General features: G+C 36.0%; 1 pseudogene; it reads left to right on the top strand.

Annotated features, from left to right (window-relative positions):
* The first annotated feature begins 1,007 nt into the window (after nt 1-1,007).
* Nucleotides 1,008-17,896, top strand: LOC132718801 (patched domain-containing protein 3-like; annotated as a pseudogene).
* Nucleotides 17,897-26,920: the final 9,024 nt, after the last annotated feature.

The raw sequence follows: 26,920 nt of genomic DNA, 5'->3' as shown, positions 1-26,920 counted from the left end.
CATGATCAATGGTTTAACTAAAATAAGTGACTTCATTACAGGTTGTCAAAATACATTAAGCTATAAAATGTAAAAGTAAAACGCATTGCTTTGATATTGTCAGTTAACTCGTTTGCATCGAAGGATATCGGAATCTGTATTGTATATACAATAAATGATCATAAATGTTTATATTTCAAATATTTCGATGTGCTCATAAAACACATTTTATCAGATATATGCAATATTTTATGCAGATTTTAAGAGGACACGAATAAGAAAAGTAGGTAAAATATATATCTTTACTGATATATGTCTATTGTAATAAATATGAAATTTTAATCACTTGTAATGATTGCACGAGAAAAAAAATGTGTTAATAGTACTTTAAAATATTATTTGCACAACAGTTAGAACTTATATAAAAAACATTGTAAAATGGAGAATTTTATATAGTACATTTTCTAAAGAAATTACTTATTTGATTTATGACGATATCGTTATTTGCTTTACCTAAATTACACCTCTTTTGTGATTAAAAAAAATCGTAAGTGTTGGCAGTCTAAGAATTTAAAGGGACTCCACAGAGGTTTTTTGACATGATCGGACTAAAAATATTTTTTTTGCAGATAAATGTACCATTTGATGTAGGTGTAGACCACAAATCTTTGTGCAAACTTTCAGATCATTCGCGCTTCGTTTTTCTATAATAATTATTCAAATTGTAAAAAAATGACCCAAAATGAAAAGCGTTTAAACTCTTTTCACTCAAATTAGACTAAGAAAAGCATAAAACTACGATTTTCAATTTATTCAAAAGTATCTTTCTTAACTATCTTTGCATATATTTCTGTTTAAAGCGCCCCTTTTCATATATGTAAGAAATTCTTATGTTATGTTTTTAGGCTTTTCAACCTCAGTGGAGTCCCTTTAACACTTAACACTTAACTTTCGTACGAAAAACTCCCGTTCTTGGAGTGAATCTTTACAGGGTAAAGTGACAACATGCAATGTATATGGGAGTAAGACTTGCGACTGTTTAGATTCTTTTAGTATCGACAGAGATTTCTTTATACATTTCAATTTGATACAGTATAAGATATCTTAAAATTTGGAGTAACGTTTTGCTGCATAAAAACAACGTTTTAATTATACATGTATTTCTAATGTACATTTTTGTCTCATGTCTTCAGTTCGCACATTACCTGTAGCAAAGCTTTCTTATTTCCTATATAAAATGAATAGAAAAACTTCTGTGACGTTTTAACTCTTGTCAGGAAAAAGCAATTAGGTATTGTCTATTGAAAATTTGCGCGATGAAGCTTATAAATAAGTAACATTTTTGACAAAGAAAGGTTTCTTCCAGCCAGAATGAAGTTTAACAAATGGTATGAGTTTGTTGAAGGGAAAATAGGAGGAGCGTTTGCGAAATATGGCAGATTTGTTTCCCGTCATGCTTGGAAAATAGTCATTGTAACAATCATTGTAAACGGGGCGCTTGGAATTGGGATGATAAATCTTCAAAGTGACATTGAAACTGGAAATGTGTATCTTCCACAAGGTACACATTTTATGTATTTCGAAACATGTTTTGTTCATTTATCTGTATGGTGGTGCAGTTTGTCATCAATACATGATCAGATATATTCAATCCAAGTACAATATTTCTTTGTATTATTTCGAGTTATTTTGCGATTACCTTAATTGTTTCAATTGTAATGAGACTATACTTAAGAACACGTGTCCTTCACCACAGGGACTCTTGACAGAAAGTCGATGGTTCTATTCAAGTGCCCGGAATATCTCTGGTTCCCGTTTGTGACTGAAATAATGCATGCACAGAGGAAAAAACCTTGAATGGTCTTATACGAAAAATATTCTAATGTTTCTGGTTTGGTGTAAAAGATGTCCACTGGAGCAGAACATAGAAAAAACTTTAAATACACCCCCTGAAACTAGTGACAAAACTCTTAAGAAATAAGTGTTCCTTTACAAAAGTTGCTTGAATAATTCTTGATAGGATGACCGTAGAGCTTGAAACACCCCCACAACATGGCAGACTTTGATTTAACACTATAGTGAAACTGATTCCTTAGAATCGTTCTCTAAGGATGTAGCATGTTACTCAGGTGGAATGTTAGTTTGTTTCAGACCAACTTGTGTCGAAACGTAAATCAGAACTGGAAGATTTCTTAAATGAATCAATATTGAGTGAATTAAGAAATAAGCATTTCAAATACCTTATATGTACTTTTTATAGGCAGCCCAACTCATCATTAGATTTTTTAGTTTTTGAGCTATGTGATAACATTATTTTAGTAGCTGATGTGAACGAGGACCAACTGAACTTAAATAATCATAAATTCACTGATATTTGATCATTAAACGATCTTGATAATCTAATTATCGCACCCACTCATATAGCCGACAATTCCCCAACTTCAATAGATCCCAAAGTTATTTTGAATAAATATCCTGGTTTACCATTCTGGTATATTTCATACACCGCGAGAAATAAGTGACCACTATGATGGCGTTCAATATCAGAATATGCCTCCGTTGCGAGGGACGGATGAAAACAATCACTTTAGCAACTGCAGTATGAAGCAGCACGCATAGTAACAAACCTAACCAGGTCGGTATCGATCAATTTGCTTATGAAAAAGAAGTTGGATGGGTCTCCCTCTCAGATAGGCATAAAATACAAAAAAAAATGGTTAGGATTTTTAAAGCTAAAATGGTCTTCTCCCACAATACCTTGAAAACATTTTCCATCGCTAGATTCAGACACAATAAATTACTCGCTAAGAAACTACAACAATTACACAGCTATAGCTAGGCGCACTGAAACATACAACAAAGCAGTTATACGTTCTGCTACTGACTTATGGAATATATTAGACACCGGAATTCGCAAAATAATTCATTGGAATTTTTTAAGTAAAGAATGAAAGAAAAGTTTTAAAACCCCCGTAGTACATAAACATTTTTTGTTTGGTGTAAGATATTTTTCAGTTTTACATGCTCGTTTATTATGATTGAAAATGGTTATCATGTGGTCCTTACAAAAAACGTTCAAGTCTTTTTTCGGCATACCGAACAAGATGATTGCTCAAAATAGAAATAAGCTTTAAACGTTAACTCGTCAACGTTTTGAAAGATATCCTATGAAATGAAACTTTAAATTTTGATGTCTATGTATGAAAGTTATGCCCCTAAGACTGTATGATTTTATTTCTGCCAAGTATAGGAACAGAAGCACGCGATGATCTTGCGAAAGTTGATGACATTTTCCCAAATTTGAGTGGCTCAAACTTCAACCCGTTGACAGTATCGTTAGTGGAAGGTCTTTATGCAAGGGTTATTATCAGATCTACGTCCGGCAATCTTTTAGACAGAACTGTTATAGAAGAAGTAAAAGCAATGTCTGATTTTATTCAAACAATCGAAGCAAAGGACGACAGCGGAAAAACCATTAAGGTATTGTTTGTTACATTATAAGATTATATATGGCTGCATACATTGAAAGTTCTTTTTAAGGGTGTGGAGTTATTATTGAAGCCACTTTAAGCTAGTGTGTCAAGAATGTGTGTAATGAGATATAATCGGAAAAGTGTAACAGAACAACAGTTTCAGTCTTATTAAGTATGCCACAACTGTACATTGACAGTGTCTTGTTAGAAAACAAAATATATTTAACCAAATAGCAACAAATCTGTGTCTTATTCGAGTGATTCAATGTGGACATAAATCGGAAAATAATGCCTTTACGGATAAACGCTAGTAAAATGAGAACAGAAACTAGTTATTGGAAGGGAAGAAAACCCTAGAGGTCCTATTCATGTTATGCGTAAAATCACAATACACAATATCATGTCCCCTCAATGCAATCATTTATTTTCACTCATGGACAAATGTATATGGACATTTAAACATTCTTTGATTAATCTACACTTTTTTGTGATTAAAAGTCCTATTCCCAGACTACAGTAAGTTCAACTCTAAATCCATGCAGGGAGTTGATTTGTTAAATTTTCCCAGAAGCGTCATTATTTTACCATTACAAAACGATGCGTCAACTCGACCTTATGTTGAAGGTCCCTTTGAATAGTTGAGAAGTTTAACCTATTGTGTTGTTATGCCGATTGATGAATTTACCGACTGACAGATTAGTGTATTGACTATGATTGAAAGTATTTTTTACATTTACATTGCAAATCCTGCAGTCAACATCAATAAGTACTTTGATTTTCTTTTCAGTTTACAGACATTTGTGCTAGGTCACACTCTCGGTGCGCTTTAGAGGGGGACACCATTTGGGATGATGACTTTCTCGCAGCGGTGGATAACAATAATGTTACATACCCTGTATTTGTTTCTTCATCGACAGGCAGCCGAGACTATTCTGGTGTTGTTGGCAAGTGTAACATATAACACTCTATGTTAAGGAAATAAGTGAAAAAAATAAGTAACATTTGACTAAGTCTACTTGTAAATCTGAAATGAACCAATGTTGTACAGCACTGGGCGAAGCAATTTATAATATGACAGTACGTTTAAAGATACACAAGTAATTATATCGATGCCGAGACAGTTAATGGTTACTATACTGTATTTTTTTAAAATGTAAATGTGCAAATATTTACTAAGCCATATTTGATCAAAATGTTATTAAACATACTATTCGACTGAAAGCAAACTTGTATTTTTAAACATATTATTCGACTGAAAGCAAAACACCTTTCTAATGTCAACGTAATTTTCGTTTAAAATATTTTTAAAGAAAGTCAGACGTTGAGTAATGTTTAATATTGTTTATTTCATTTACAGGAAATGTTAAGCTTGATGTTACAGGGAAAATCTTGACAGGCATGGAGTTCCTTCGCATCGGTTTTAATATGCGGACAGATGCTGATGTTTACAAGACTAAAGCTGCGATATGGGTAAAGAACAAAACCCATAAAAATGGTTATTCTGTTTATATAAAAATTATGCATGAGGTGAAAATACTATCTTTGGTTAAATACGCATCCATTTAATAAACAATTAAGTACTAAGTTAAGACCAACACAGAAAATGATTGAAAAGTTAATGCCATGTTTTTATATTCATATGTGTAAAATTATTTAAAGTACAACTTAAGTGCATTCAAACTTGGAAAATGAGATAAATTATTCAATTTATTAAGTCAAATGACGGTTTTCTTTAATAAAAATTCAGCATGAAAATTGAACTGTCGACCAAGGTTGTTTCCAGACCACATACTTAAGCGGTGAATGCCAGTGAAGGCAACTGGTATTGGTAAACTGCTTGCATTGGCAGCCTGCCCAGGAACGATGCGTTGTGGTAAATTCAATGTAGCTTACTGCCGTGATCCGGAGTAAAAAAACCAAAACCACCACCACCGCCATGTGTTATTTATTTTATTATAAAGAAAGATCTACAACTATTTATTAATAACGTACGCAGTCTAGGAAATAAGTATAATACACATTATCAATTTTACAACTTAATTTTGCTAAAAAATGTTGGCAAACGAAATGTTTTCATTACTAAAAAGCTGTAAACAATATATGGTGGCAAATTGTCTTTTGCTACGATCACTTAATATTGACTTAAAATAGAAAAAAATAGTCAAAGGGAATTAACTAGTACAATATTAAATACGGAGGTATGTAGGTGTTATCTCCCTTACGTCCCAAAATGCCTATTATGTGTTCTGATTGAAGACCACCCAGCTAGGATATATTCCCCGAGGAATATTTCTTATATCACGAGGGGGCATCTAACTCTTGCATAATTCGTTATAAAAGTTTAACAAGACTTTGTTACAATAATTCAAAATTTGATATTTAAAGAATTACACAAAGTCATGTATATTGTGTCTCAACTTTATGTAGAAATGTATAAAGTCATTCTTGAATTGTTTTTGTTAAGTTTATTGTTTGAGCAACATTAAATTGTAAAAATGAGGTTGTGTATTCTATTTATTTCCTTGACTGCTACTTTATTAATATTGTAAGTCTTTTGGTATAATAAAATGAATAGCACATGGCTGTCGGGGGGGGGGGTATCAGTTATCGCGTTGACAATATCCTCTATCACCCCGACAGCCATTTTTTATTATAAAATAACGTATTCCTCTATCTTCAAGGCGGCAGAGTTTTTAGTACGTATGCGGTCATACCCTGGTAGTGCCAATTTTGACTTTGCGTACGGCCATTATGACTCCCTGGACGAAGAATTAGACAAGAATGTTTCTGGAGATATCACATTATTTGCTGCAACTATAGCATTGATGATTACTTACGCATGTGTGGCAACACTGTCCTACAGGTAAAACTAATTTGACAACCTTCCATGTTTATGTCAATATTTAATTTTAGACATCAAAAAATAAGCTATAAAACTAGTTGTATTCGTGAACATGTTATTAGATACGCTTGCATTAATATTTAATCTTGAATAATATATAAAGAACAAGTAAGGAAAATGTAGGTTTATTTGAGGTTTTAATTAAAGATCGTTCAGCGTTGTGCTTTTGTTATTTAAGTTATTTCTATTGGCTATGTTCTAGGTGAGTTTCCAGTATTCCTTACTTGAATACTGTTGAATCACCCCTAGGATAAACTGAATTGCTATCTTTTTATATATCTTAAAATATGCCATGTATTTTTTTTTTAAAATTCAAATTTGAAAACTGTCATGAAATATTATCGTGGAAAAAACAAGAAAATTTTATGACATAAATGTTTAGAAATTATGTTTTCTAAATAAGTGTTGACATAATTTTTGTTTGTTTCACGACGGTACGTGCATTATTATTAGAAGTTACATAACATAGTTAACAGTTTATATAACATTTATATGAACATTTGATCTTTTGTATAAAGAGTATAAATGATTGATTATTTTAATTAATCTCCATCAATTGTAGACTGACTGACCAGGTTGGACAACGCATGTGGCTTGGTTTTGGCGGAATTTTGGCTGCGGGATTAGCAATTGTTTCTAGTTTTGGACTTTGTGCAGCTTGTGGCGTGGATTTTGTTAGCATTGTTGGGATTGTGCCTTTTCTAATCATTGGTATGTGTCATTTAATATACCCCCGCACAACAAAGTTGTAAGGGGGTATACTGGAATCAGCTTGTCCGTCCGGCCGTGTGGCCGTCCGGCTGTCTGGCCGTCCGGCTGTCCGGCCGTCGGTTTTTTCTTGTCCGCCCAATAACTTAAGATTCCTTTGACCCACAGTGTTCATATTTGGCATGGAGGTCAGTCATGACGAGTAAATGACCTCTATTGATTTTGAGGTCGCCAGGTCAAAGTCACAGGGGCCTTGACTTCAAAAAGCTTGTCCGCCCAATAACTTAAGATTCCTTTGACCCACAGTCTTCATATTTAGCATGGAGGTTAGTCATGACGAGTAAATGACCCCTTTAGATTTTGGGGTCACTTAATCAAAGGTCAAGGTCACAGGGGCCTTAACTTCAAAAATATTGTCCGCCCAATAACTTAAGATTCCTTTGACCCACAGTCTTCATATTTAGCATGAAGGTTAGTCATGACGAGTAAATGACACCTTTAGATTTTGGGGTCACTGAATCAAAGGTCAAGGTCACAGGGGCCTTGACTTCAAAAAGCTTGTCCGCCCAATAACTTAAAATTCCTTTGACCCACAGTCTTCATATTTGGCATGGAGGTTTGTCATGACAAGTAGATGACCCCTACTGATTTTGAGGCCGCAAAGTCAAAGGTCAAGGTCATAGGGGCCTTGACTTCAAAAAGCTTGTCCGTCCAATAACTTAAGATTCCTTTGACCCACAGACTATATATTTGGCATGGAGGTTAGTCATGATGAGTAGATGACCCCTATTGATTTTGAGGTCACCAGGTCAAAGGTCTAGGTCACAGGGGCCTTGACTTCAAACAGGTTGTCCGCCCACTAACTTAAGATTCTTTTGACCCACAGTCTTCATATTTAGCATGGAGGTTAGTCATGACGAGTAAATGACCCTTTAGATTTGGGGGTCACTGAATCAAAGGTCAAGGTCACAGGGGCCTTGACTTCAAAAAGCTTGTCCGCCCAATAACTTAAGATTCCTTTGACCCACATTCTTCATATTTGGCATGGAGGTTTGCCATGACGAGTAGATGACCCCTATTGATTTTGAGGCCGCAAGGTCAAAGGTCAACGTCATAGGGGCCTTGACTTCAAAAAGCTAGCCGTCCAATAACTTTAGATTCCTATGACCCACAGTCTATATATTTGGCATGAAGGTTAGTCATGATGAGTAGATGACCCCTAATGATTTTGAGGTCACAAGGTCAAAGGTCAAGGTCACAGGGGCATTGACTTTAAAAAGCTTGTCCGCCCAATAACTTAGGATTCCTTTGACCCACAATCTTCATATTTGGCATGGAGGTTAGTCATGACGAGTAAATGACCCCTATTGATTTTGAGGTCACTGGGTCAAAGGTCACAGCGACTTTGACTTTAAAAAGTTTGTCGGCCCAATAAATTAAGAAACTTTTAATCTACAGTCTTCATATTTAGCATGGAGGTTAGTCATGATTAGTAGATAACCCCTATTGATTTTAAATTGACTGGGTAAGTTCAATGTCACAGGGGCCTTGACTATAAAAAGCTTGTCTGCCCAATAAATTAAAATTCTTTTGACCCACAGTCTTCATTTTTGACATGGAGGTTAGTCATGATTAGTAGATGGCCCCTTTTAATTTTGAGGTCACTGGGTTAAAGGTCAAGGTCACAGGGGCCTTGATTTAAAATAGTTTGTCGGTCCAATAACTTAAGAAACCTTTGACCGACAGTCTTCATAATTGGCATGGAGGTTAGTCATGATAAGGTTGATGACCCCTATTTATTTTTATTACACTGGGTCAAAGGTCAAGGTCACAGGGGCCTTGACTAAAAAAGCTTGTCCGCCCAATAACTTAAGATTTCTTTGACCCACAGTCTTCATATTTGGCATGGAGGTCAGTCATGACAAGTAGATGACCCCTATTGACTTTGAGGTCACCAGGTCAAAGGTCAAGGTCACAGGGGCCTTGACATCAAAAAGCTTGTCCGCCCAATAACTTAAGATTCCTTTGACCCACAGTCTTCATATTTGGCATGGAGGTTTGTCATGACGAGTAGATGACCCCTATTGATTTTGAGGCCGCAAGGTCAAAGGGGCCTTGACTTCAAAAAGCTTGTCCTTCCAATAACTTAAGATTCCTTTGACCCACAGTCTATATATTTGGCATGAAGGTTAGTCATGATGAGCAGATGACCCCTATTGATTTTGAGGTCACAAGGTCAAAGGTCAAGGTCACAGGGCCTTGACTTCAAAAAGCTTGTCCGCCCAATAACTTAAGATTCCTTTGACCCACATTCTTCATATTTGGCATGGAGGTCAGTCATGACGAGTAGATGACCTCTTTTGATTTTGAGGTTGCCAGGTCAAAGGTCAAGGTCACAGGGGCATTGACTTCAAAAATCTTGTACGCCCACTAACTTAAGATTCCTTTGACACACAGTTTTCATATTTGGCATGGAGGTCAGTCATGACGAGTAAATGACCTCTATTGATTTTGAGGTCGCCAGGTCAAAGTCACAGGGGCCTCGACTTCAAAAAGCTTGTCCGCCCAATAACTTTAGATTCTTTTGACCCACAGTCTTCATATTTAGCATGGAGGTTAGTCATGACGAGTAAATGACCCCTTTATATTTGAGGGTCACTGAATCAAAGGTCAAGGTCACAAGGGGCCTTGACTTCAAAAAAGCTTGTCCGCCCAATAACTTAAGATTCCTTTGACCCACAGTCTTCATATTTGGCATGGAGGCGTTAGTCATGACGAGTAGATGACCCCTATTGATTTTGAGGTCACAAGGTCAAAGGTCAAGGTCAACAGGGGCCTTGACTGCAAAAAACTTGTCCGCCCAATAACTTAAGATTCCTTTGACCCACAGACTTCATATTTGGCATGGAGGTTTGTAATGACGAGTAGATGACCCCTATTGATTTTGAGGCCGCAAGGTCAAAGGTCAAGGTCATAGGGGCCTTGACTTCAAAAAGCTTGTCCGTCCAATAACTTAAGATTCCTATGACCCACAGTCTATGTATTTGGCATGAAGGTAAGTCATGATGAGTAGATGACCCCTATTGATTTTGAGGTCACAAGGTCAAAGGTCAAGGTCACAGGGGCCTTGACTTCAAAAAGCTTGTCCGCCCAATAACTTAAGATTCCTTCGACCAACAATCTTCATATTTGGCATGGAGGTTAGTCATGACGAGTAAATGACCCCTATTAATTTTGAGGTCACTGGGTCAAAGGTCACAGCGACTTTGACTTTAAAAAGTTTGTCGGCCCAATAAATTAAGAAACTTTTGATCCACAGTCTTCATATTTGGCATGGAGGTTAGTCATGATTAGTAGATAACCCCTATTGATTTTAAATTGACTGCCTTGACTATAAAAAGCTTGTCTGCCCAATGAATTAAAATTCTTTTGACCCACACTCTTCATTTTTGGCATGGAGGTTAGTCATGATTAGTTGAGTGGCCCCTTTTAATTTTTGAAAGGTCCACTGGGCAGTTTAAAGGTCAACAGGGGGCCTTGATTTAAAAATATGTTGTCGGTCCAATAAAACTACTTAAGAAACCTTTGACCACGACAGTCTTCATATTTGGCATTGAGGAGGTTAGTCATGATAAAGGTTGATGCCCCCTATTTATTTTTATTACAAGACTGGGTCAAAGGTCAAGGTCACAGGGGCCTTGACTAAAAAAAGCTTGTCCGCCCAATAACTTAAGATTCCTTTGACCCACAGTCTTCATATTTGGCATGGAAGGTCAGTCATGACGAGTAGATGACCCCTATTGACTTTCAGGTCACCAGTCGAAGGTCAAGGTCACAGGGGCCTTGACATCAAAAAGCTTGTCCCCCCCAATAAACTTAAGATTCCTTTGACCCACAGTCTTCAATATTTTAGCATTGAGGTTAGTCATGACGAGTAAATTACCCCTTTTGATTTTTTGGGTCACTGAATCATAGGTCAAGGTCACAGGGGCCTTGACTTCGAAAAGCTTGTCCGCCCAATAACTTAAGATTCCTTTGACCCACAGTCTTCATATTTGGGCAGGGAGGTTAGTCATGAAAAGTAAATGACCCCTATTGATTTTGAGGTCACCAGGTCAAAGGTCAAGGTCACAGGGGCCTTGACTGCAAAAAGCTTGTCCGCCCAATAACTTAAGATTCCTTTGACCCACAGTCTTCATATTTGGCATGGAGGTCAGATATGACAAGAAGCTGACCCCTATTTATTTTTAGGCCGCAAGGTCAAAGTTCAAGGTCACAGGGGCCTTGACTGCAAAAAGCTTTTCCGTCCAATAACTTAAGATTCCTTTGACCCACAGTCTTCATATTTGGCATGGAGGTTAGTCATGATTAGTAGGTCACCCTTATTTATTTTAAGGTCACTGGGTCAAAGATCAATGTCACATGGACTTTGACTTCAAAAAGATTGTCCACCCATTAACTTAAGATTCCTTTGACCCACAGTCTTCTCATTTGGCATGGAGGTTGATCATGACTATAAGGTGACCCCTATTGATTTTGAGGGTCACCAGGTCAAAGGTCGACTAAAAAAAGCTTTTCCCTCAATTGCTTAAGAATGCCTGCCTGTTCGCAGTTTATTGATTTTGACATTTTCACATTTGAAGCATGTAGAATACGTAGCACTGGGTTAGTAACCTCAGATTTGGCAGGGACATTGTCCTTGAGCTCTAAATGGCCACTGTTGATTCTGACAAAGTGGTATGCGGGGGTATTCACGCCATGACAGTGGCAGTTCTAGTTTAAAACTATACTTTGCTGATCTTTATGTTAAATACTTCAATTGCAGAATTTATTGAAATTAAAGAAATTATAATGAAGATATATCTTATTTGAATGAAGGAATGCATAAACTGTTTTTGGGAGGCTACATTCCCTATTTCTGGCCAAGTTAAATTGGTCCTCTCTCAAATAATAACTGACATAAATGCATTCATATAATTTAACAGCAGGGAATAAACTTTAGTTCCAAGTGTATTCATAGCTATTTTTACTGAGGTTTAACAGTTTTATTTAAACTAAATGCAAACAGATTAACAGCTGATTATTTACATTGATTATATATTATTTACATGTATATTTAATTTGATTTGATTTTTAATGATTTATCGTATTTCAGGTATTGGTATAGACGACATGTTTATTCTGCTGTCCGGTTTATCAGAAGCACAAACTAAGCACACAGTAGAAGATAAATTGGCGGAGACATTGCGTATATCAGGAGTTGGAATAACAATAACATCCATTACAGACTTGATTGCTTTCATGGCTGGAGCAGGGTCAAGTTTTATTGCTGTTAGAAACTTTTGTATTTACACAGGTACACGTATATGTCTTTACGGGTAAAATATGATTATATTCGTATGAAGTATACTAAAAACAGAAAACTATGCGAAATATACAACCATTTGTAAGCAATCTGACAGCACTACATTTATAGATATGATATATTAGTCAAGTATTTTCGACCTTTATGATTTCAGGAGTCGCTGTTGTGTTCTGTTACATCAACAATGTCACCCTGTTTGCTTCTTGTATCGCCATAAATGAACGGCGAGTTGAGGAAAACCGCCACTTTATGACATGTAGGCGTACACAGACAAAGGAAGTTTTGAAAATCGAAAACCGTTCTAAAAAACATATATCATGTGCTGTGGAGGGCGAGCGCCTAGAAATAGAGAAAAAAGGCCAGAAAGTTTTGTCGAAAAAATTTTCCCCCCGCTGGTTTTTTCCCCCCAAAATATGTTTAAAGTTACCTTCCCAAAATTATAAATAATAATTATTTTTATTGGATATTTTAGCTGCGGGCCAAAAAATACTTTTTGTTTTAAATTTTTAAAAGCAAGGTCTTTGTTTCCCAAAAGTTAGAAAAGCGACGTTTCCCCAAATTTTTTAAAAATTATACTGACGGGGGAAGGAGAAATATTTAAGGGGAAAACAAAACCCCTGCCCTCGTTCTTTTTTAAATACGCATCGAAAACTCTAACAGGAAACACAGGTTAGATCGATGACCCTGATGTCAACTTCGGGTCTAAAAAATTTTTCCCAAAAAAGGGTTTCCCTGAGGTCAACTGGCTTAAGCAAAATATAAAAATTCTGAATATTTAAATTTTTAAGTTCGTCTGAATCGAGTTTTATATATGGACTTAAACGATTTCTAAGTGACCAACGGTATTCCCGTTTTCGAAAGTGATTTGTCATTGATTCTAATGATAATCATATAACTTCGTCGCGTGTGTATGTTTTTACGGTAGATTTAAAAGACAGTCAAGAAGAAGGCAACATGATGCAAGAGTCACGTGACTTAGCACGTGCTGCAACAATAAACTGTTTTGCTCTCTCACCAGCCCTTTGTTGCTTTTGAACAATATGTTCGCATATTAGACCAAACTCTATTTTCCGTAGGGATAGCCTTAGTTGCAGTTTTTATAATCACCTGTATTTTTATGCCTCACCCGATACTGATTATTTTTGTAACGATTATTGTAACGATGATTATGATTGGTGTGTTTGGATTCATATATTATCTCGATGTTGCTTTAAGTGCAATCACGATGATCCATATGATCATGAGTATTGGATTTTCGGTTGATTTCACAGCACACATTTGTCACGGATACATGATCTCGAATGGGGAGTCACGTGACATTAGGGTGAAGCAAGCTTTTGATAAAACAGGTGCTCCAATATTCCATGGAGCTGTTTTCATCTCTTCTTGGTATATTAGTGCTTGTTGCTGCAAAGTCGTACATTTTTAGAACGTTTGCAGCAGTGATGTCTTTGGTTTTGCTTTTTGGCATTGCGCATGCATTACTTCTGCTTCCGGTTATTTTATCGCGGATAGGTCCGGGAAGACTGAATTCTGATGCATCGAAAGGTTTACATTCCGACGAATCTACACAGAACAAACAAGACGAATACTTTGAAACAGATGGTACTTTCGTTACTATTGTCTCTAACAGAAAGGTTAGACAAAGCGGATTTAGAGAACAAACACAATTTCCTTCATCAAGGAAAAGGTCTAATCAAGTTGTGTTTAATGAAACGAATCCAGTACATAATGACACTGAATCACACAGTGATTATGATTATTATCAAATGGGAGATTTTACAACAAAATGTACAAGACAATGTTTCAAATGAACCTGACAGTAGACACAATATTGTTTCAGACATTGATGAGAGTGGAAACTCCGTGACATTGCCGAATAAATATTCTGACCATCCGGATAAACATGGTGATAATATGGATGTCAATACAAATGACACAAAAAGATGACAACGACGCGTATGATGATACAGATACAAATGCCATTGTTAAGCCATATAACGGTATTCAGGACACAGGAAAACAACAAGAACTTTGCAGAAGAGTTTAAAGACACAGATGCGCAAAGTAAACAAGATGACGTTATTCAGGAAACGGAAGATAGTGGGAACTCAGCAAATTCGCATACTGATACAGATGCAGAACAGAAAGAAAATAACGACCAGCATCACACTGAGAATGATGATGTAATAAAATTTAAACAGTTTGCATCAATGTATAATCTAAATATCAATGACTTCAACGGTACCTATTCATGGCAGAAAGCTAGTACCTAATTAGTATGTTTAAATGTTGACTTGAAAAAGGAACAATGCTTATCTAAAATTATATTGTTTGATTTATTAAGAAATTACCGTTCATAATTCTACGCTTTTGTTATTTTAAATTTGACTTTTTTTACATTTTGTTTTATACAATATTAATTCATGTAACGCGGTTTATGTGATAACAATTGCGATATCAGTCGTTTTTAGCGAGAATTCGAAGAATAGAGAGAAAGAGAGATAGAGAGAGAGAGAGTGAGAGAGAGAGATCTATTTAACTCATCCTGACGTGGGTGTAGAAGTTAGTGTCGCCGTCACATTTTGGTCAAGTTCTTTTGCGTGCAAGGTGTTGCACACATTTGTTGTCTGTGATTATCTAACATCATGGGCACAGATCTCATAACTCATGAGTGTGATGCCCCTTTTGTACTGTCAAGCAATTAGAATAGCCGAACGAGCTGGCTGTCATACGGGTATCTCTTGTTAATTCTATATTATCCACCATTCAGTTTATTATCCTCCCCGAAAAAATTCGGAGGAGCATATCGTCGCCGGGTTGTCCGTCCGTCCGTCAGTCCGTCCGTACGTACGTCCCGAATTCGTGTCCGGCCCATAACTTCGACTATTGCACAGAAATCATCACCATAATGAGACGACAGCATTTGGGTCACTTCCTTGAAGGTCAAGGTCACAGCATGACCTTGCAGCAAATTCTTGTTTGGCCCATAACTTTGTTATTTTAAGTTGGATTTTACAACTATTTTACAGAAATGATCACCACATTGAGACAACGTGTCCCGCGCAACATTTGGGTCACTACCTTGTTTTTACACTATGAACTTTGTCTGTGAGATAACTCTGAGACTACAAGAGGTATACTTTCCTGTGTCCAAAACTTATTCGAGGAGCATCACCCGGTTCAACCGGCTCTTGTTTTTTTTAAACTCAATTGTAATCACGATTAATGGACAGCTTTGGTAAAAAAACAACCATTGCTAAAAATGATTGTAATTAAAGACTTTGAGTTTGCTATACAAAGAGCTTGTCAGTATATTAGTAAATTATACGTCTTAACAATCATCAGTATTTAGATACCCCAAAAGGCATAGATAGAGATCTATTTGTATTTAACAATTTAAGTTTGCGTTGATTCACTGACAATTTTGCTAGTGACTGCCGAATGTAATTACATTACATGAAGTCAAACAAGATTTACATAAATTTAGTCGAATAACGCTACAATATTTAACTAAAGTGTTTTAGATGTGATCTTGACAATTGTGGTATCCTTTATGGTTACTTATTTAGTAAGAATAAACTTGCATTCTTTGTCGGTTATTTAAAATCATGACCCAAAAGACATGTAAGTAATTTCAAAATTTTAAGCTCGACTATACGAAGTATATGGAGAGCTGTCCTACTCGCCCTGGCGTCAGCGTCTGCGTCCAGATTTCAGATTAAAGCTTTGGTGCAGTAAAATATTTTTCACTATACCTTTTTTATTATCCCTCGCCGAAAGGCGGCGGGGGATATAGAAATAGTCTCCGTCCGTCCGTCCATCCGTCCTTCCGTCCGTCCTTCCGTCCGACATTTTTGTCCGGAGCATATCTCAAAAAGTATTTGAGGTATCAACTTGAAACTTCATAGGTGGATAGATCTCATTGAGGAGGAGTGCAGTGCACAAGAATGATAACTCTACCCTGCATAATTTTCAGTTATTGCCCTTTGTTATTTTTCAAACTTAATTTTTGTCCAGAACATAACTCAAAAAGCTTATGAGATATCAACATGAAACTTCATAGGTGGATAGATCTCACTCAGGAGGTGTGCAGTGCACAAGAATGATAAGACTTATTGCGCTTTGTTATTTTTCATACTTAATTTTTCACCTGAGTGACGCATAACTCAAAAAGTTTTTGAGATGTCAACATGAAACTTCATAGGTGGATAGATCTTATTGAGGAGGAATGCTTAGCACAAGAAAGATAACTCTTTCCATTATAAATTTTGAGTTATTGCCCTTTGTTATTTTTCTTACTTTTTGTCCGGAGCATATCTTAAAAGTGTTTGAGTTATCAGCTTGAAACTTCATAGGTGGATAGATCATATTGAGGAGGAGTGCAGTGCATAAGAATGATAACTCTACCCTGCATAATTTTTCAGTTATTGCCCTTTGTTATTTTTCAAACTTAATTTTTGTCCAGAGCATAACTCAAATGCTTATGAGATATCAACATGATACTGCATAGGTGGATAGATCTCACTCAGGAGGTGTGCAGTGCACAAGAATGATAACTCAACCTTTCATAATTTTTGAGTTACTGCCCTTTGTTATTTTTCATACTTAATTTTTCATCTGATTGGAGCATAACTCAGAGTCTTTGAGATGTTAACATGAAACTTCATAGGTGGATAGATCTTATTCAGGAGGAATGCTGTGCACAATATGGATAACTTTTCCCATTATAATTTTTGAGTTATTGCCCTTTGTTATTTTTCATACTTTTTGACCCGAGCTTATCTCAAAAAGTGTTGGAGGTATCAACTTGAAACTTCATAGGTGGATAGATCTCATTGAGGAGGAGTGCAGCACTCAAGAATGATTACTCTACCCTGCATAATTTTTCAGTTATTGTCCTTTGTTATTTTTCATGCTTAATTTTTGTCCAGAGCATTATTATTAAAGCCTTTAAGATATCAACATGAAACTTCATAGGTGGATAGGTCTCATTGAGGAGGAGTGCAGCACACAAGAATGACAACTCTACCCTGCATGATTTTTCAGTTATTGCCCTTTGTTATTTTCAGCTATCAGTATTCACATAGGTTTCAAATCTGTAATCACTTCAGCCATCTGAGTTTTCATTACCAAAAGACCTCTTAAAATTGAATTATTCTGCTCTACTACATATATATTATTCCAATCAGCAAACACTATCGGCAAGGGATGGCCATGTTGACATGGCTCTTGTCTCTTAAGGTATCAACTTCAAACTTCAAATATTTGTTTCTTATCATCAAGGTTCATAACTCTAGCACTAATATTTTCAGATTTATCTCCCCTTAAACTTAGAATTTTCCTTAAAAATACTAGTTTTTACTATTTCTTCTTTATTTCTTAAGAGATCAACTTAATACTATAAATATATGTTCCTCATCATCAACCGACATCTTATGTGACAAGGTTCATAACTCTAGCGCCAATATTTTCATATTTATCTCCCCTTGAACTTAGAAATTTCCTTTAAAAATATTATTTTTTACTGTTACTTATTTATTTTCTGAGAAATCAACTTCATACTTCAAATATATGTTCTTTATCATTATTCCAATGTTATTTGACAAGGTTCATACCTCCAACCAATAATGCAAGAATTATCTTCCCATAAATTTAGATTTAAAAAATGTTACTTTTTACTATAACTTCTTTAGTTTTAAAGGTATCTACCTCAAACTTCAAATACTTATTCCTTGTCATCAATTACATCTTATGTGACATGGTTCATAACTCTTGAAGCCATGTTTTCACATTTATCTCCTTTTGAACATAGGATTTCTTTTAAGAAATATTTTAACTTTTTCATGTATCTACTTCAAACTTTAAATATATATTTCTTATCATTACACACATGTTGTGCGACAAGGTCCATAACACTAGCGTAACTATTTCAGAATTATTCCCACTTGAACTTGGAATTTATTTAAACAAATGTTATCTTTTTACTATAATTTAATACATAAATATACATTATTGATTTTTCTTTAATGATTTTGTCTTCCTTACTGCGTCCAGTATTTTATAAGTCGAGCTTTGCTGTGTTCTTTGACAGTTCTTGTTATTAATCCCACATGATTTCTGAATCAGTGGCGAGAAATAAATGACCATGAGACCCAATATCCAAGATCAATTGTCAAGGAATATTTGCTCCGTCCGAAAAGCGAAATAGCGTTCCCTGGTTAACAAATACAATGCTCTACCTATTGCGACAAGCAGATGGTCTAAAATTTAAAGAATACATATAAATGTGAAATGTATAAAACGACATAGTATGATATGACATGATACGACATAGTAGATTACCAAAAACTCCATATAAGTAGGAGTTTCTTGTCACAAAGGAAAATGTGTTTCGTCAGGGATTTTTGATGTTATACACTAAGGTCATACATTGTCCTTGAGAGAGTTTCTGACACTTAAAATCCCACATTTATTTCATATATTATGCCAAATTAAGCATCTTTATGACAAACTTAAGCAAGTTCTTGAAACAAAGATATTTATTAAACATGAGTATCAAAACTTTTTCAGTTGTTTTTTTAAATCGTTATTGTTTTTCTTACTAGCGTTTTACTATTACATAGTTCGCTCCTTAAGCTGCGGTCTCACTTACTCCCGGCAGAGCCTAGGACCACCCCGGTAAGTTACCGGGATGATCCGGGGTGATATTATTGTTGCGATCACACTGACCCCGGCAGCTCTACGGTAATTCCCAACTAACCACCCAGGTTGCGCTCCGAATCATCCAGGCAGAGTCCAGGTGAAGCTACGGTTCATGCCGGTGCTTACCCGGTCGTTCCCGGATGACGCCGGAAGAGCCCCGGTTGACCCAGGTAGAGCTTCGGCAGAGTCCAGGACAATCCAGGCAGAACCCCGGTGGATTGAAAATGCACACAAAAATTGATACATATTTTTTTATTTAATATAATATTTATTGTTCCAGAATAGTAATTCATGATGATTTTCTGAAAAAAAACTGGATAGAAGGGAAATTGGAAGGGTTTTAATACAAACAAGTGCAATCATCGCAAATTGTCGTGATTCTTTTGTAATGAACCATGCTTTGCCGGGACTCTACCAGGTTCAACCGGAGCTCCATCGTCATCCTGCGGCGCTCTGCCGGCATTCACCGGGGCTCTACCGTAGCTCTACCGGCTGTATCATTCACCAGACCATCCAGGTTTGTGCCGGCAGAGCTACGGTGCTTCCCGCGGTGTAACCCCGGTCGTTCCCGGCAGAGCCAAGGATGAGGCCGGCAAAGCTTTACTTCCCGGAACATCCCGGACTACCCCGGTGATATTGAATATTTTATTCCATCCGGGGTCGAATGCCGGATGTTCCCGGATCATCCGGATCGTTGCAGGCTGAATTACGGATGTACCCCAGTTGTTCCCGGTCGTACCCCGATTGTTCCCGGTCGTTCCCCAGTTATTCCTGGATCACCCCGGACGTCTACCGGGGCTCTGCCAGGGGATGTAAGTGAGACTGTAGCTTAAAGCTACAGTGTCACTTAAATCCCGGCAGAGCCCCGGTACAGTCTCACTTACATCCCGGCAGAGCCCCGGTAGACGTATATAGAAATATTTAATATCACCGGGGTGGTCCGGGATGATCCGGAAAGTATACCTTTGCCGGCTTCATCATAAGCTCTGACGGGAGCGACCGGGGTTACACCGCGGGAAGCAACGTAGCTTTACCGGCACAAACCGGGGATGATCCGGGGTATGATATATCCGGTAGAGCTACGGAAGAGCCCGGTGAATGCTGACAGAGCCCAGGTGAATGCCGGCAGAGCCCCGGAGGATGCCGGCAGAACCCTGGAGGATGCCGGCAGAGCCCCGGAGGATGACCATTGAGTTAAGGTTGATCCCGGTAGAGCCCTGGCAAAGCCCGGTTCATTTCAAAAGAATCACGACAATTTGCGATGATTGCACTTGTTTGTATTAAAACCCTTCCCATTTCCCTTCAATCCAGTCTTGCATAATGAGTTTTCAGAAAATCATCATGAATTACTGTTCTGGAACAATAGATATTATTTTAAATAATTTTTTTTAATCCACCGGATTCTACCGGGGCTCTGCCTGGATCGTCCTGGGTTCTGCTCGGCCTCTGCCTGGATCGACCGGGACTCTGCCTGGGTCAACCGGGGCTCTTCCGGCGTCATCTGGGAACGACCGGGGAAGCACCGGCATGAACCGTAGCTTAACCTGGACTCTGCCTGGATGATCCGGAGCGCATCCTGGGTGGTTTATTGGGAATAACCGTAGTGCTGCCAGGTGATTAAAGGCATACGGTGGAAAACTGAAAGACTTAAGTTATCTTAACTAATTTTATAACAGTATGATTGTAAACTTGGTTTTTATAATATGATTCATAGAATGATCTCGTTGTTTAGTATTTTACATGATGAATTATTTATTTCTATACTTATAGGCAATGAATGACATGTTCCTTTATTTAGATTAGAATAGCAATTATATATGAGGGTCATATAATAATGTATAACTATCGGCACAACCTAAATAATCGTAAACCGTAGCAATAACTTACTTCAATTGCTTTAGTTAATTTCAAAGTTACAGGATAAAGTTCCATGCTGTTTAAACACTTCATGACTGCCAATGATACAATGTACTGCAAAGTTTTATTTTTGTTCTGGATTTATTGAACGAATTGAATACAATCATATTGACGGGCAAAATACTATTTTAATACAAATGGTTCAATAAATGTTGTGACGGACCTAGACAAATATAGTAGATCTATTCAAATTATCACATACATAAAATGTTCAAAGATAACACACATTATGTCATAAAATGAATTAGAAAGGGCAAGCACGAGTTTCATAGTGTGTAAATAATGTTTTAGAGCATTTTAGATGCTTATTATCTAAAGTAAAGAGAGCTGTTATGAAAGTACCAAAATGTAAACAAACAAGTAATTTGGATTCCATACAGTCAAAATACCAAACCACTATGACTCTGCTTATGGCAAAAAAGCAACAGAAGCAAAATGATGGTTCAGGTATATGGCCAATGAGTAACCTTTTCGAAATAATAACAGGATACCAAAAATAAAAATCTATTTTGACAAATAAAGATAACAGCATTTCTTCGGCATAATCGGCCTTAAAAAATGTTTCCTTTGATGCATCGTGTTTGATATTGCATTTTATTCCAGTATATGTATATTTTATTATTTCATTCAGAAAACCCCTTTACACGAGTAATTAATGTAGAACAATTAAATAATACTTTATGCGTGTACAGATACTATTTGTTTTGTATGTAATCATAACTTGATCCTAAATCAAAGAGCCATGCTTCATTTATAGCATAATTTATGTCCTGTATCAAAAGGCTGTTGGCGGTGACTGAATCTACCCGCGATGTACAATTGCAGACCACCATCAGTATATACCATCCAGCTGATCTAAGTCACACTATCCTCTCTTCAGTCATTACATGTTTAAAAAAATCTAGAAAAAGTTGAATGTTTTTTTTTTCAGATTGACAGATTTAAGGTATAATGATATAACGATTATTTATTAGGACTTGACATTGAAAATATTGCGAGTATATCTACTCATGAAATTGTTTATACAGACAGTGCCTCCTTCCACCAAATTGCATTCAGGAAAAAGGATTACAAGGTTTTTGAAGAAGTACGTTCAAGCCTAGACAAAACATTTTCTTAACTGACAGCCATATCCCCCACTACCCCATTATCTTTACCCAATCTGAAAATATTTGTTGTTTTTTTTCAGCCTAAAGTTTAGTACCGTCCAGTGACTCTTATGTATTTGTCTACGGTCACGCTTATACATGAACCAAGTGTACTTAGATAACTGTGTTTTATTTGAAATAACGCACACTTTTTTCAAAGAAGTATGCTTTATCTGAGATATCGCACTGTGGGTTATTACCAATAACAGCCGAGGAACATTAAAAACAAATCGCCGCACCATGCGATAATTATGTTTAATGTAGAGATGAGATACTCATTGTTATCATTGATGCGCCTTTTCATTCCAGTATGTCAAACATGTTGTCTTGTAAATTTTCTTATTTAACTCCTTTATTTATAACAAATTTAAAGGATACTTTTACTGCAAAACGGTATGCGTGTTACATTAATATTATTATGTTTGTTTTGTAATGCTTTACGGTTATATTTTAAAATTTCTTAATACAAAAATGATATGAATAAACCTCAAATATTGAAATTTAGAATTTAAAAATGGTATTCGTACACAACAAACAAATGCTTTTTAATAAAAGGAAAGCTGAAATAAGAAAAAAATACAAGACAAAGATTTTTTAGAGACTTAGTGTTTAAACGCTTGTAACAAAATGGCAAGTGTCTCATTGAACTGCTACGTGACGTGGTTTAAAAGGGTTTACTCGTAATTTTGTTCTTATCTAGCTACTAACCCGGTCTACACATAAATCCAAGTCTTTAATCAAGTATCATATTCTCCTTGTATTGGATAATGCAGACACCCTACTTGAATGGTTTTTAACGAGAAATCATGTGACATCCATGAAGATAATAAGAAAATTAGAACAAGTTCTATTTTTCTACAACTTTTTGGCTGTCAAGACACTGATAACCACGGGGGAGGAAGTGTTACACGAAGGATGGAGTTCTTATGATAACTTGTTTGGAGTTCTTATGATAACTGTCACGGAGTTCCTGGAAAACGTTACGGATTTCTGTGGAAAACTTTTCTATATACTTGGAGAACTCGCGTAAATAATGGTTATTTTTAACTTTAAATGGGGAGTTTGAGGTGCTAAATTTAACTTTGATAATTAAGCTTGCCCTACATATTGTATTTTGTTTCAGAAAAAATATTTTAGTCCATATTTCGTCGCCTTTTTTAAAAAATCTGGTAGTTTTGAGAAAAATTACAAAATTACTTGCTAATTCGTACATATTGACCTTTTCATTTGTGATCTTCACCGTTGCTATACATAATCACCTAATTATTATGGAGAGTTGCAAACATAAAGCCAAGGCTAATAAATGTATACCCGATTTTTCTAATGTTACGGAGTTCTTGTGATAACTCAAAATATGTCCTGGAGTTCTTATGATAACTTTTGTTACTGCCAGTGTGTTTCTTGTGCTTAATTACGGCACATTTAAGCGTATTTTATTAGTCAATAAGTGTATAAATCATTATGAAGCATAGTACGCTTATCATTTGCACAAAAATTTGGTTATATAACGTTGGTTTTGATCGTGTTTTAGTTCCTAATTAAATTTGTGCGAAATCATATTGACATTATAAAACCCAACGAATGCACTAAATGTTTCTGTGTATACTGTTCGTCAACAAAAGTTTTATGTCATAAGTTTCCGCAAATGCAACATTGAGGCCATGTGGCAAAATTAAAACACGACCATTCAATATATCTGGAGAAGACATGAAACTGCTTTGGTGTACAGTCTATATAGGATAAACAGGTGCTAAGCTATCTTCAGGAACGACCGCCTCCGTGGTCGAGGGGTTTGAATCGATGACTTCTAATCCAGTTACCTCTCTGACGTGGGTTCGATCCCCGGGAGATGCTTTGGTAGTTTAGCACGGAGGAAGGTAGTCTAGTACTGGTGTAACTCTCCAGGAACGATGGTTAGGAAACTACCCGCCCGTATGACTGAAATACTATTGGGAAAAGGCGTTAAAATGAAACAAACAAACAAAAATCTTCAGGAAAACCTGAATCAGCGGTCACCTGTATTCAGCAGTAACATGGCTTAAAACCGCCAAGGAAAAATTGTTTAAAACTTACCTTTTTTTCTCAGTTACATGTTTTAAGCAACCGCCTTTCTAAAGCAGACAATAAGTAGTTGGGCTCAAAAGCGGCTAAGTAAATTGTATCATAATATACCATGTATCGTATGTAACCGGGATACCCTTCACACCCATGCACCCGAAATGTATGATCTTTTTATGCATAAAAAATCAACCGATTACTACCGATCTCTTCGACAGATTTGCACGTGCCCTACGGGTTCGAGCGAAAGAAGTTCGACAATATATTTTTGTAAATCAGTTACAGCAAAAGTTGTTGCAAAATTTCCACAACTAGGACTCCAACTTTGATAAGAAAAATGTATGCAGTAATTTTCTGAAATATGGAGATTGTTGTACGTCACGTGATGCTACATTGGATTTAATAGAGAAAGGAACAGGGTCGATAAACGGCATGAACCTTACGGTGACTCACATATCTTATTGAAGACTTACTTTCGTCATATCATTGTCATAGAACTTTATACGTTTCTATGACAAAAAACTGATACCTTTTAGAAATTGTTCTAAATGTTCTCTAAAACTGCCAGGAATAATGTATACTAGTATATGACGAAATCATGCTTGAGCATTAAATTCAAAGCGTATTTTTATCCTGTAAGTATATGCTCTACATCAAGTATGTTTACAGTCATTCCAATAAAATAAAACACACACACACACACACACACACACACACACGCGCACACACACACACACACACCAACACACACACACACACGCACACACACACACACACGCACACACACACAAAGAGACCAAAACAAACACAAAAAACACAAGAAACGGAGGTAAGAAAAATATCTATTGAACTGAAAAACACGATCAAAACCAACGTTATATAACCAAATTTTTGTGCAAATGATAAGCGTACTATGCTTCATAATGATTTACACACTTATTGACTAATAAAATACGCTTAAACGTGCCGTGATTAAGCACAAAAACATACTGATAGTAACAAAAGTTATCATAACACCGATAAGACACCAAATGTGACCTGACCTAAATAATCATACAACGGTATCTTATACATGTACAATACAATATAGGGAATTTCCAATTGCAAATTCGTATAGGCCATCCTTACAACATTGTTTGTTTGTAGTGCTCCGACCCTAAGTTCAAGAGGTGGGTAGGTAGGTAGGGGATTTTTTTTAAATTGTAATTGATACAAAATTTGAGCATAATGAGTATAGCAATACACTGTGAGTATATAGTCTGCCATGATATACTGAACATGTATTTACACAAAAAAAATTATGTAGGCAAATGTATTTCTGTTGATATTTTCTTTGTTTAATATTTCAAATAGTAACAGACATTCAATGTAACACTTTTGTTGTTTATTTTATATTCATTTCAACTTTAAACAAAATAATTGAACTTGTTCCTTATTTACTGAAATTGGCAATGTCTGGAAAAAGGTGACAATACCTGTAAAAATTAATTAAAAGAAGTGGTCTGAGAAAAATACATACAATATGATTACTTGATAGATCTAGCTCTTTGAGAAAATAAAACGGAATTAGTCTCAATACTTGTATTTCATAGTTATTTAAAAATGCAATTTATGCTACATGTATAGATGTTTTGTTTGCAAAATCAATGATTACCACCTGCTTTGATGACTACCTCAGATTTCCTTTACTGGTCCTGACTTGTCAAATTCTAAATGCACAAAGAAGGGAGGGGTGTAGTAAATCCATTTCTCATTACTATTGAATAAAAGGATTTATCCTGCAAATAATTTTAATCTGGTTGGAATATAAATATTTGAAATTAAATGACTAACAGCAGAATTTTTTTAGCTTTGATTTTTTTTAAAAATGTTAAATTTTAGGGGTGTACACTTGAAAATTTAAGTTATCTTGTCACTTACCAAACCATACTGTATTAACCTACTTAATTAACTCCATTCACTAGCCAGCATAATAATAGATCATTATGTACATTACACCTGTCACACAGTCGTGTGTACTTGCCATATTTGGCAGTGTATTATGTAGAAAAATCTACGTCACCTGCTGTGTACAAGTATAGTGTGTAATTGCTCACAATCGTCAACAGGTCCTTGAAAGTGGGATTAAAATAGCATTGGGCAACAATTAAATAAACCCATTTGTGTGTTGAATGGGAATATAGTATCTGTCAGATAAACGGACAATTACAACGAGTGAAAAAAAAATAAAAAAAAGAAAACTGTGCATGATTTATTTGTAAAATTGTTCGCAACAAAGATTTAAAAATATGGCTTTTAAATTACAATTAAGGAAAAGGTATTTTTTTTAAAAATAATTATCATTATGAAGAAAACACCTGTAGGTATAACTTATTTAAAAGTATCAGGGAAAAAACGTTAATTTTCCAGCGACTTTCTCGCGAAAATTTTATCACTTAACTTGTATTTTTCAACAAGTTTTAGTGCAACCTCATGTTCTGACAATCATGAATGGAAGAATGATTTAAATTAATTTATGTCAACAATAAAGTTTTCTGGTATTATTTTCTGTTAAAATATAATTATGTATACAGTGGTGGCCTATGGTTACGGAGGGTAGTCCATTTCCACATTCATTGATGTGTGTCTATTATCTTCGAAGCAAGGTTGCAATCGTTTTTTCACT

The sequence above is a fragment of the Ruditapes philippinarum genome, unplaced genomic scaffold, assembly GCF_026571515.1.
Source record: "Ruditapes philippinarum isolate M1 unplaced genomic scaffold, ASM2657151v2 ctg2917_1_1_1_1, whole genome shotgun sequence".
NCBI lineage: Eukaryota > Metazoa > Mollusca > Bivalvia > Venerida > Veneridae > Ruditapes > Ruditapes philippinarum.
This window is presented reverse-complemented; position numbering and strand designations above follow the sequence as displayed.